Source organism: Lupinus angustifolius, chromosome LG11 (assembly GCF_001865875.1).
Source record: "Lupinus angustifolius cultivar Tanjil chromosome LG11, LupAngTanjil_v1.0, whole genome shotgun sequence".
Classification (NCBI taxonomy): domain Eukaryota; kingdom Viridiplantae; phylum Streptophyta; class Magnoliopsida; order Fabales; family Fabaceae; genus Lupinus; species Lupinus angustifolius.
Window position 1 is genome coordinate 27,838,965 of NC_032019.1, and position 12,205 is coordinate 27,851,169.

Sequence of the window (12,205 nt, forward strand, 5' to 3'; positions counted from 1 at the left end):
ACCCGTTACACATCTTTTCAAAATTTGTTTTAGGTATTTTCAAAGTGTTTCATTATTCTTTAAAAATGGTTTTGAGCATTACTACTTTGCATAAGTAAGAGTTTTAGGATAGAAGTACCTATAGAGACTTAATCTAATCTTCTTGAAGCTTTATTCTTCTTTGTCTTCATAAGTATTCTTCCTTTTCTTCTTTTCGGTGATGTTGGTGTCTTCATCAAAACCTTGCCAAGGTCAGGAGCAAAAGATCTTCTTCACAAGATCTACTAAGAACTGATGGAATAGTCTTCTTGATTGTAACAAAGTCTGGGCCTCATTTTTTCTTGTTTGCAATCAAAATGACATCCACTCTCTTATAGTTAGACAATTACGTTTCCTATTATTGGAACCAAGTCTAACTCTATGACATATATAATGTCTATACCCATCCTCTCCAAATGGAAACAACAACGGATATTGGAAAGTCAAATAACTTGCATGTAATTCATCAACTCTCTTCAATTGGCCACTTTGTGTCTCCATAATTATATCGCTTTGTGATATTGCGTCAATATCTCCAACTATTAACGCAATAACTTCAGAAACTGTTCGTAAGTTATTTATTTTCCCATCTGAATTCCTTTTGGAAATTAGTTTTAACATCATATTTGGAACAACACCATCTTTTAATCTTTCCCTTGCCATCCTAATAGACTTTGCATGGACATTGTTCTCATCGAACATCTTTGATAAATGAACAACTACTTGTGAATCAATCTTGCGGTTCCTATGATAACGAATTGTACAACAACACAATAATGAGTAGTAGGATAGAAATAATTATTAGAAAAGAATTTACTATATAAAAAAGAATTTACTATAAAAAATAATTTACTATAAATATATAGTTGTGCAAACTTCATAGATTGACCAGACATAGGCAATATGCTACCAATGTGATGGGAAGGTTGTCCTTGTATCCTGATAGTTGGTGAACCTCTACCATTATTGATAGAATTATCAAATTTTGCTCCGAATGATATAAACGCAAATATCATGTTATACAAACGAATATTATTTTGATAATTAAGGCTATCAGTTGAATCTACATTAAAAATGAGATGTTAAAGAAGTGGACAAGGAGCTTTTAGAAATGGTATTTGTACTCGACCATCACCGCAACATAGTTCATACTTAGGCGTGTTGTAGTATTTTTATGTTTACATTTTCGTTCTTGATACCACATGCAACGCTCCACAATGTCCGCATTCAATATTAGGATCACCGAGATCAAAATAATATATAAGGACAATATTAAAGTTATGGTGTTTACTATGAACATATACATTACTTATATTAAAGAACTTTGTCTTTTGTCATATATTGATGGTGTAACAAAATCGTAAACATGATCTTCATCTTCTGAACTACATTCAACATTTACATAAAAATGAGGAATAAACTTTATTCGTGGATCTTCTATATCATTGTCTAAATTTTAAAATAAGATAAACAATACTTAAATATCAATTGAATACCTTCCATGTAAATATCAAAGTTGTAATCATCTTCATTCATTTGATGAAGAAGCTGATCATTGTAAGTTTTATTTGATGGATGAGGGGAGACATTTTCTTTAGTATTTGCACTAATGTTGTTTGTTTCTTCCTCATGCATGGTACCATATCTATCAATTAGATTTATGCCTAATGATTGTTTGTTGATAAAACTTCATTTCCTTGTATTTTTATGGATGGTACTTGGTTGGGCATGAGTTGTAGAACTTGAGGATGGATGATTGTTGAGGAAACAACAACTCTAATTTGTTTCTTTGTCACAATTTAATGATATTTGTGATAGAGGTGTTCTACTCATTTGCATTGATGTTGAATTTTTCTTTTGGGAATCAATGGAAGTATTTTGAATTCTTGGTCTTGCATAATTTATACCCTTATCATGCAAAGCATACTTTCTTTTATTTGAGCAATTGTAGAATAAAAATCCAAATTATTAGAGTCCATATTTGATAAAATAAGTAATTAGAAATGTTATTAGTAAGTAATTGCCATGACTGATAACAAATAAGTAATAAGATTGGAAAATGGAAAAATCATATTAAAAAAACAGCCCATAACAATTTGAAAGTCATGAATACAATTGGTAACACACATTAAAAAACAGTTTAAGATGTTGTCGGCATAACAGTCCGTAAAATTTTAAAGAGCATGACAACACTTATAGTAAATAACTCAGTCACAAACCTATGTTGTTAAAATATGTTTGTAAAAACAGTCACAATATTTAACATGCAAAGTGTCGATATGAATAACAAAAAAATATAACTTAACGCAACTTATCCGGTCTGCATTCATAACATCCAAAAACAGATAAATTATATTATATGAAGTTCATATTTCTATTACTCAATTATTTATTTTGTACAATTGTAGAATAAAGATTGACATTATTAGTATTAGAGTCCATATCTAATAAAATAAGTAATTAAAAATGTTAGTGAGTAATTGCTATGACCGATAACAAATAAGTAATAAAATTGGAAAATATAAAAATCATATTAAAAAAGCCCATAATAATTTGAAAGCCATGAAAACAATTGCTAACGCACATTTAAAAATACTCCATAAGATGTTGTCGGCATAATAGTCCATAACATTTTAAAGAGCATGACAACAATTATAGTAATTAACTCAATCATGAATCTATGTTGTTAAATAAAAAAATATGAAATAAATAATAGATAATAGAATGCTTTATACTAATATGAAGTTTGTTTCCAAGTGACAAAATAATAAAGAAAATAATATGAAATTTGTTTTCAAAAGATTTAACTACAACATAAAGACTCTATTTTATTTATCAAAATAATAAAGAAAATATTTTATACAATTTTTTTAGAATGGACAAAAGCTGGAATATAAAAACAGGATTTATAAGTAAAACAAAGCATTTCAGTCAATATCTATACAATTCGAGTGATCATTAACCATAATAGTGATCATTGATAGAGTCATACTCATAATATAAAACGAAAAAAAGTAATGAACCATGAAATGGAAAAAAGGAGGTAGATTATCCAAAACTTGGACTTTAATATTTAACAGTTAAAGGAAAGAGGGTTTATAAAGTATTAGAATATGATAAACCAAAGAAAACATAAAAAAGAAGAAGTGATGAGTCTGTACAGATGCTTCAGAGTAGAGATGAGTATATACAGAAAAAAGAAGAAGATATGAGAAGGAGATATAGATTGTTACCTGGGAAGTGGAAAAGATTTTGGTTGAGGTGAGATGATGTTGGATATTGAAACCTAAGTTGGTTTGGTTGTTTGGAATGAGAAGAAGGAGAAAATGATAAAAAGTAACTTGGTGTTGTAGAGGTACTTTTTGAAATGTTTATTTAGTTTATGTTTTCAAAATTTTTGTCCCCTATACAATAACGTGTTGGAAAAGTTAGTATGATATTTTAAAATAACATATATGTGGTAAATCTTTGCTGGTTTGTGTTATGAGGAAAGTTTAGCTTGTGCAGTGAAGAAAATTTGTCCAATATTAGTTGACTTACTTTAGAAAATAATATTTGTTCTGCCTGAACAATAGCATCTCAAAATTGGTATTCCCAATAACGTTACATTCTATAAGACTTTGCGGACTGACCTGCATGTTTGTGAAGGTAAAATATTATCGTTTTAGTAAAATAAAAATATGTATGGAAGTTGAGTGGTCCGGTGATTGCTTGTTGTTTTTAGAGAATGAAATTTGATCTTCAACAAAAGAACATTCAACAGTTAACAGCAATTGGTAGCATATTAAAAGTGTACCAAAAAAATTAACAAAAACAAAACATGTTATGGATTAGGTTGTTCGGTGTAAACTAATACTTAGAAATAACACCATTTTAGTGGATTACCTTGTTCATTTTAAACTTCAAGACATTGTATCTTCAAATGTTAATTATAATAGAATACTTCGGTCACTGTTTACTGCAAAACAAATAATAAGGTTTATTGTGTACATTTTAAAGTACAGGACTATAAATAAACAAACAAAACAGATAATGAATCAGTCTTTTTTTGTGTGTTTTCATAGTTTAATGTTTAGTTTGATCAAAAAAAGTCAAGTGGAATAAATGTAACTCATCCTTTTATGATTTTTATTGAAATAATTAACAGATTGTTATAGTAGCTGAGTATAATATACTCATTTTCTTTATGTTCTTCATAGGCCTTGTGCATCAAAATATGGCATTAGAAAGTGATGCATATAATTATGTTATCCATGAGCCTTGTTTTAGTTATCGTTTACTATAGTCGACATGCTTATTAGTGTTGCTAGTAAATGAAAACTTTATCATATCAATCATACATGATATTGTGGATGTATTTTTGAAGTTATAATATTAAAACAAATGAAACTTAATAGATGTAGATAAGTACTTTAAATTTATAATGTGAATAACTACTTCAACTTCTAATTGAAAGATATTCTGATTGTCACAAATAGGTTGTCCAAAACATATAAGAACCGATCTCGAATTCACCCACCACAATATGGCTACTAGTGTCAATTCTCAAAATTCTCACAATATGGCTACATGTGCCAATTATTTTCCCACAATATTGTCTACCCGTGCCAATTCTCGAAATGCCCACAATATTGCTACATGTGCCAATTCTTTTATCTCAATATTGACTACTAGTGTCAATTCTCGAAATGCCCACAATATGACTACCCGTGGCAATCCTTTTCCCTCAATACTGACTATCAGTGTCAGTTCTCGAAATGCCCACAATATGGCTACCTGTGCCAATTCTTTTCCCTCAATACTGACTACCAATGTTAGTTCTCGAAATGCCCGCAATATGGCTACCCGTGCCAATTCTTTTCCCTCAATACTGACTATCAGTGTTAGTTCTCTAAATGCCCACAATATAGATGTATGTGCCAACTCTCATTAACACGGAAAGAAAGGGGAGAAGTTTGCCGAAAATGCATCAGCGAAAAATATGAGGGAGAAAGAAAAAGTTGAATGAAAACGCATTCAACTTGGGGCGAGTTATAATGAAGGGAGAATGCTTCTATTTATAACTTGGGATTTTTTCCAAGTTCCTCATCTCTCCAATGTGGGACTTGGGAGTTCTTTTTTTCAAAACTCTTCTATGTGGGACTTGAGAGTTTTTTAATTTTCACACCCAAAAGTTCTCACTAATGACTTTCAACAAACCAAGTTCCAACAATCCCCCACTTGAAATTAAAAAACGATTTTCAAGAATTTTTGTGGTCTCAATAAGATTCTACATAAACAAATGTGTCATGCGACTTAAACCTTTGCATAGTGAGTATGATCCAGATTTTACTAGAGTGACTCGTAGTCTTGAACTATATCTGCAGCATCAAACCAGACACAACATTTTCAAAGGTGTATTCTGTAAAGCCCGTGCATTAAGGGCCATGCACGTCTATCCCACTATAGTGAAAGCTCTAGAAATTTATGCCCCAAAATTTTATAGGAAGCGGCCCCACTTCCATATTCACATTTGTAAGTCTATCAAGAGTACTTCTGTAGCCTAGGTACTCCACTCCAATTGGAGTATAAATTTCATTAATAGTTTAACTCATCCTTACATATGTTGTAGGAATCACGCTTCTCATAATTCTATAGCATGTTCATTCTTATATCACTTCACAACTTGTTATTACCCATTGAACATATTTCTTGGGATCTAAGACAGTTAGGCCGGCTTACCATTATGAGTGATCCTCGTTCTAAGGAAAATAGTCCTATACTCTTAAAAGTATTTTGAACTTTTTCTCTAGCTAGTCCTTTTATCAAAGGATCTTCTAGTTATTCTTAGTGCGTACATGATCCACTCTAACATCTCATTTAGAGAGTAAGTCTCTAATTATGTTGTGCTTATTACATACTTGTCATTTCTAACCGTTATAAAAACGGTTCTCAATTTTTTGTAATAGTCACAATACTATCACAATCGATCAACACAGTTGGTATCAGTTTTTCCCATAGGGAAATCTTTGCAAGCAAGCTTTTTAGCCAACTTGCTTCTTCACTAGCTATTGCTAGTGCTATCATCTCAACTTCCATAATGGGTTGAGCTAAAATAGTCTCTTTTTTTTGTTAGACTCTAGATAGTCCATCTCATCATTTATGGTTTCTTGCCACAAATCAACATCTAAAGAAGTCAAAACTTCTTGAAAAATGGATGGATTCACCTCCAATATATAGACAATATAATCAGGTCTATACTCTCTAGCAGTTGTTTCTCTTTTATTTCTTCTAGGTTCTATTTCAAACCTTTTATTTTTTTTATCATTATCTCTAGTCAAATGTATGTGATTAGTTGATGTGTCCCCACTATTCCTCAATTTAAAAGGGAATTTGTATTTCCTTGAAATCAACATCTTTTAGACTCAATGATCACTTCTGTGTTAAGGTTATAAAACCTATAGCCTTGTTGTTTACAGCATACCCAAGGAATACACATATTCATAGGCTCTATGAGTTTAACTCTTTAGGGACATACCATCATAAATGATTTCACGAGCAATTCTATGTATCTCAATGGACTGAGACTCTATTTATTTATCATCAGTCATATGATACTTGAGGTAACGACTAACAACAATTTTTTAGTCTCAGCTTCCTCAGTACCATATTTCTTTTCAAGTGCATACCAACTTAATTTGGCAGACTTGTATAGACTATAGTAACCATAAAGATCATCAGACAACCCATTCAAAATGAAATTCTTACACAAGTAATTATTTTCATTCTAGATAGTTATTTTAATAACTAGTTTATCTTTTTCAACTTTTTATAGCAACACTGAGATATTGGTTTTCAGAATGTGTTCAACTTTTTTCATAGTGAGGAAAATTTTCATCTTATGTTGCCACCACTTGAAATTTGTCCAATCAAACTGAAATGGTTTGTTCACGTCAAAGTTGTTTGGTCCAATAATATTATCTATGAATGTCATTGCAGTAGAAACGTATTAAAAGTGTTGTTACTATAGCTTGCAATAATTCTTAATGACACGAAATAATACTTATCGGCTGAGTCACGACCAGGTCACTCTCTTTAAGACATTTTGTGGCACTGCCAAAAATGTGCAAGCAGATTATCAACCACGCCCTCCCCGGGATAAAACAACCAATATTTCTGTTATCAAATTCTTACTGCACTATACGAACCAATCTTGAATACACCCATCACAATATGGCTACTAGTGCCAATTCTCAAAACTCACACAATATGGCTACTAGTGCCAATTCTCAAAATTTACACAATATGGCTACTAGTGCCAATTCTTTAACCACAATACTGTCTAACAATGTCAGTTCTCAAAATATCCATAATATGGCTATCATGTCAATTCTTTTCCCTCAATATTGACTACCAGTGTTAGTTCTCTAAATGCCCACAATATGGCTACCCGTGCCAATTCTTTTCCCTCAATACTGACTACCAGTGCTAGTTCTTGAAATACCCACAATATGGCTACCTGTGCTAATTCTTTTTCCTCAATACTGACTACTAGTGTCAGTTCTCGAATGCCTGCAATATGGCTACCCGTGCCAATTCTTTTCTCTTAATATTGACTATCAATGTCAGTTCTCGAAATGCCCACAATATGGTTTCCTATGCTAATTCTCAGTACCACGGAAAATGGGGAGAAGTTTTTTGGAAATGCCTCGGTGTAAAATATGAAAGAGAAAGAAAAAATTGAATGAAAATGCATTCAACTTGGGGCGAGTTATAATGAGGGGAGAATGCATCTATTTATAAGATGAGATTTTTTCCAAGTTCCTCATCTCTCCAATGTGGGACTTGAAAGTTGTTTTTTTCAGAAACTTTTCTCTGTGGGACTTGGGAGTTTTTTAAATTTAATACCCAAAAGTTCCCACTAATGGCTTTCAACAAACCAAGTTCCAACACTTGTGATGCAACAAAATAGGTTGTTTGTAAGTGGTTACATAGAACTTTTCATACTAATATCAAAACTTTTCATACTAATATCAAAACTTTTCATACATAGAACTTCCACTACCATGTTGGTCAACAACATTAATGTCAAGCTTATATCTAACAGAAAATAAAGTGCATCACAATAAGGTACCCGAATTGGTTCTCATGAAGGCAAATTAATATATCTCAACAAACAATTATATATTATGGAAAAGTATTACCTTGGGGTAGAATTCATATTATAGGTTCCACACTTGCAGATAAAGGGACCGTCTTTAACATCAGCCTTTTTCGTGAATTTCATACAACCATCATAGTACCATCCTTGTTTACCAGCAACCAACATAGTCGTTGTTCCAACAGTTACACAAGTTACTTCCTGTAAAATTTAAAACATATATTTAGAAATATACCTCATAACGAGATAATCAATAGGTCTATGGAAATTATAAAGAACCTCAGGTGATGTAAGAGAAAAAATCTCAGAGATATTCTGGATCTCTTCTTTATACATAAATATATCATAATTAGATAAGTTAGAATATTGTGACAACTAGCTGTTACCTTGGCTCAATGAGTCATATGATAGAGTTAAAGTAGAAAAACTACAACAACACAATTATAAAAGTTTATTGGCAGCTGGATATAATAGAAGTTAAGTAATTACAAGGTACATTTCTCTATACCTTTCTCTATTTGATCCAAACCAAGAATTGGAATCAGTGGGTGGGTATTACCTATAAAAACATAATAAGTCAGTGAGAAAATGTAAACAAAGGTAAGATTAAATAATTACACTACAAAAAATTATCCTGTTAGCCACGGTTAAAACTGTGGCTATTGTACCACAAAACCGTGGCAAAATAATGCAGCCACAGTTTCCTCTACCCTAGTCATTACTGGCGTTGCAAAAATTTAGCCACAGCCAATTTATGATGTAGCTACGGTTGGAAGACGTGTGGTAACATTTCTTTAACCATAGTTTCATCTGTGGCTAATGTGAACCTACCTGTGGCTAATTTATACCATTACTTTAACCACAGTTTAACCGTGGCTAATATTTATTAAGTTATTTTCACACATATTCCTCTCCTTATCCTCTTTAACAATCATTATATTCCATAAGAATTAATACTAAGAAATTGAATCCAATATCTCAAATTATCATCACCTTTATCTTAAAATAATTTACAATTACATAAGCATTAATAAGTTCGCATAATATGTCATTTAAACCAATTGTTGAAACATTCCAAATTTGGTTAAAAAGAGCATTAATATTTCTCTAGTAAAAATTTCACGCATAATCACGTAGAACCTCTAGTCTTGCCCATTTGATCACTTTAGCATCACCTTGAAGGAGTTTTGAGATCTATGGTCCAATGTAAAATATACGAAATTAACAATACAATAATGAATGAACGATTTTTGAAAATGAAAGATTTTCTACGCTATAAATTTAGTAAGCAGATGCATCATTTATACAGTTAATTGGTAATTGAAAATGATTGAAATTATACAAGAACCATATATACCTGTATCAATATTAGCTATAATTGTTTTTTCACCGAAACTTGTCTTTCTCCAAGCAGAGTTTGTGAGAATTCGTCCATCCTTTTCAAGTCCAATAAACTCCCATGACATGTAAGTGTGCAATTTATGCTCTTTGCTCAAGAACACATAAACTACATTTGGGTTTTCTGCACCAATATAATTGAAACATATATATACATTGTATCAATTTGTGGCATTCAAAGTGGCTAGAAACCAATAGTAATCATGCACTCACTTGCTATCTCAAATGCTTATTCTTCTTCAAGTAGAGCAACAAAGCCATTTATGTGCTTATTATATGAGTACATCAGTGCTTCCTTGGCTTTCTCATTATTGTTAAAGAGAACATGCATATATATTAAAGTAATCAGTTTTTGAGGTCCTAAAATAATATTTAATAGAATGCAGGTTATAGAATAATTGCTATATACCTTCTTTGCTACAAAGTACACATGTCTTGTTGAGCAATCCCCCCTAAATACTCTCTCTACGGCTGAAAAGAAGGTAAGGAAAATAACACACATTGAAATAAGATTCAAAAGAGATATTGAACCCTTTATGGGCATGACCAAGATAAAGTATCATAAATTCTTATCTTACACTCCAAACATTCACTCTTTTCTTTTGAAGAAGTAAATTAAATAAATCCAGAGCTCCAGTATAAGAAGTAATTTTTTCCTATATCAACAAAACTTTCCTTCTAGTTACCTACCATTAAATTTTAATTATGAAATATTAGTAACAGGGAACATGTTAGCTTAATGGAAAAATCAAGAGGTCATAGTAATAGTAATATAATTTAACACAACACTTGTCAATTATATTTGAGTTTTAATACGGTACCTGAAGCTATGTATCCATATGAATAGATCATAGACAAGAATATAATTGGCAAAAAGGAAATCAGTCACATAAATTCAACATAACACGCATCAATAATATTTGATTTTCAATACAGTACATGGAGCTATATATCCATATGAACCAGAAATAGCAGGCATGCATTCAGATGTTCAAGAATCTTTAAGGAATTTAGCAAGCCCAAAATCAGCAACAAGATCTTTGTTAGGCATAAAACAAAGTTAGTGTAGCAAAGTTAGTAAGTTTGAACAATTAGCAACACCCATAAAACAAACCAGAGAAATTAAAAAGAGACGAATGGTATTACCTGAAATGCAATGGCATACTTATAGTCACCAGCGTCAATATCCTTAGTAACTCTAGAATATCCCTTGAATTGTCCACATCCATCCATTTAATCTCAGAGGGTATTATTGCCTTCCATTTTAGTTTGTTGATCTTCAACAAATAAAATGAAATAGGTTGCATTAGGTGATAGGAAAAAGTGCTATTAATTGTTTAAGGAAAACAAATTGTGATGATCAGAAACAAGTTAGATATACATAGCTTAAGCAGCAGTATTGAAAGTAATGAATAACCAATTTTCCTGTCAATAACTTTCATTTTGACATGTTCAAAACATTAGAACAAAAGGTATGGTGCATAGGTTTCATTGTTGATGTAACAACTTAAAATAAATAAATAAAATACTGTAGGAAAATTATATTTGTCCTTGTCTGTATATGTTAAATCTCCTTAGTAAAGGGTGCACACTCTTAATGAAGACCGATATATAGGAAGCATATGGCAGTGGTGATCATAGCAATAAGAAACCTATTATTAATATTACAAAGGAATCATAGAAAGAATAAGAAGGCATATTAGCTCATAATCATTTCACATAAATGATCTCACAAGTGAAAATAAGTTAATACCTCACACCTATAGCATATGCACCTTCACCCGTTTTTCATGCTACCTAACCTAGGCATTTCAGGAAGAATCCATATTTGCACTTTCAATGGTTTCACTGATATTGCAACCTGCAAAGTCATCTTGGTCTATTAGTGTTGTACATTGATCAATATAGTTGAAGTATAAAAACCAACTAGAAGATCATGTTATATACCTCATGGCACCATGACCCATCTAGGGTCTTGAAAAAGCGTACCGTGTTACTAGACAATGCACACCCAACAAAGCTAGTGTCTTTAGAAGGTTCATACAGAAAACTTATCTGCATTTAAGATAAATTATTCATCATAAAATATGCCACCTTTTGAGCAATGCTTCACAAGTACAAGTCAACGGAAAGAGGGGATAAAGTTCATATATTTTACGATTATGTACATGTATGTTAATGGTGTCAAATGCAGTAAAGGTTAAAAATAATTACAACAATAATAACAAATGTCTTTTCTACTAGGTTATCAACTTAAGCAACTTTAGTTTACAAATATGTGTCAGAAATCAGAACCCAAAAGCAACTTAGTTTCTAAAAAAGTATGAGTCACTAGCTAAAAAATAAATGGTAATGAGACCAAGCTTATGTTTATCATAAAAAAAATCAGATATCTAAGTGTTCAATGAATTAAATTTAAATCATGAAAGAACCATACCTATAAGTTTTTCATTATGACAACGATTACTTTTTAGATATATGCTTACAATCCTAGAATGATGAGTCTCCATATGCCTGATAAAGAGAAACAAGGAAGAAATATTTTTCATGTGAGACCTATATTTATTGCATTATATGAAACTTCTTTTGCTTGAATGTATGTTAGATGTAACGGTAGTCATTGATTGGATTAATAATATTATCAACTCA

At 31.4% G+C, this 12,205-nt stretch overlaps 1 long non-coding RNA gene across 1 annotated transcript in view; it reads right to left on the bottom strand.

Moving 5' to 3' along the window:
* LOC109359603 overlaps positions 1-11,789 on the bottom strand; it is a 20,022-nt gene extending 8,233 nt beyond the window's left edge. Inside the window, exons 1-2 of the long non-coding RNA XR_002109085.1 lie at positions 11,480-11,789; positions 2,833-2,839 (exon numbers count right to left, since the gene is read on the bottom strand). This is a non-coding gene — a long non-coding RNA (uncharacterized LOC109359603). The remainder of the gene's footprint in view (positions 1-2,832; positions 2,840-11,479) is intronic.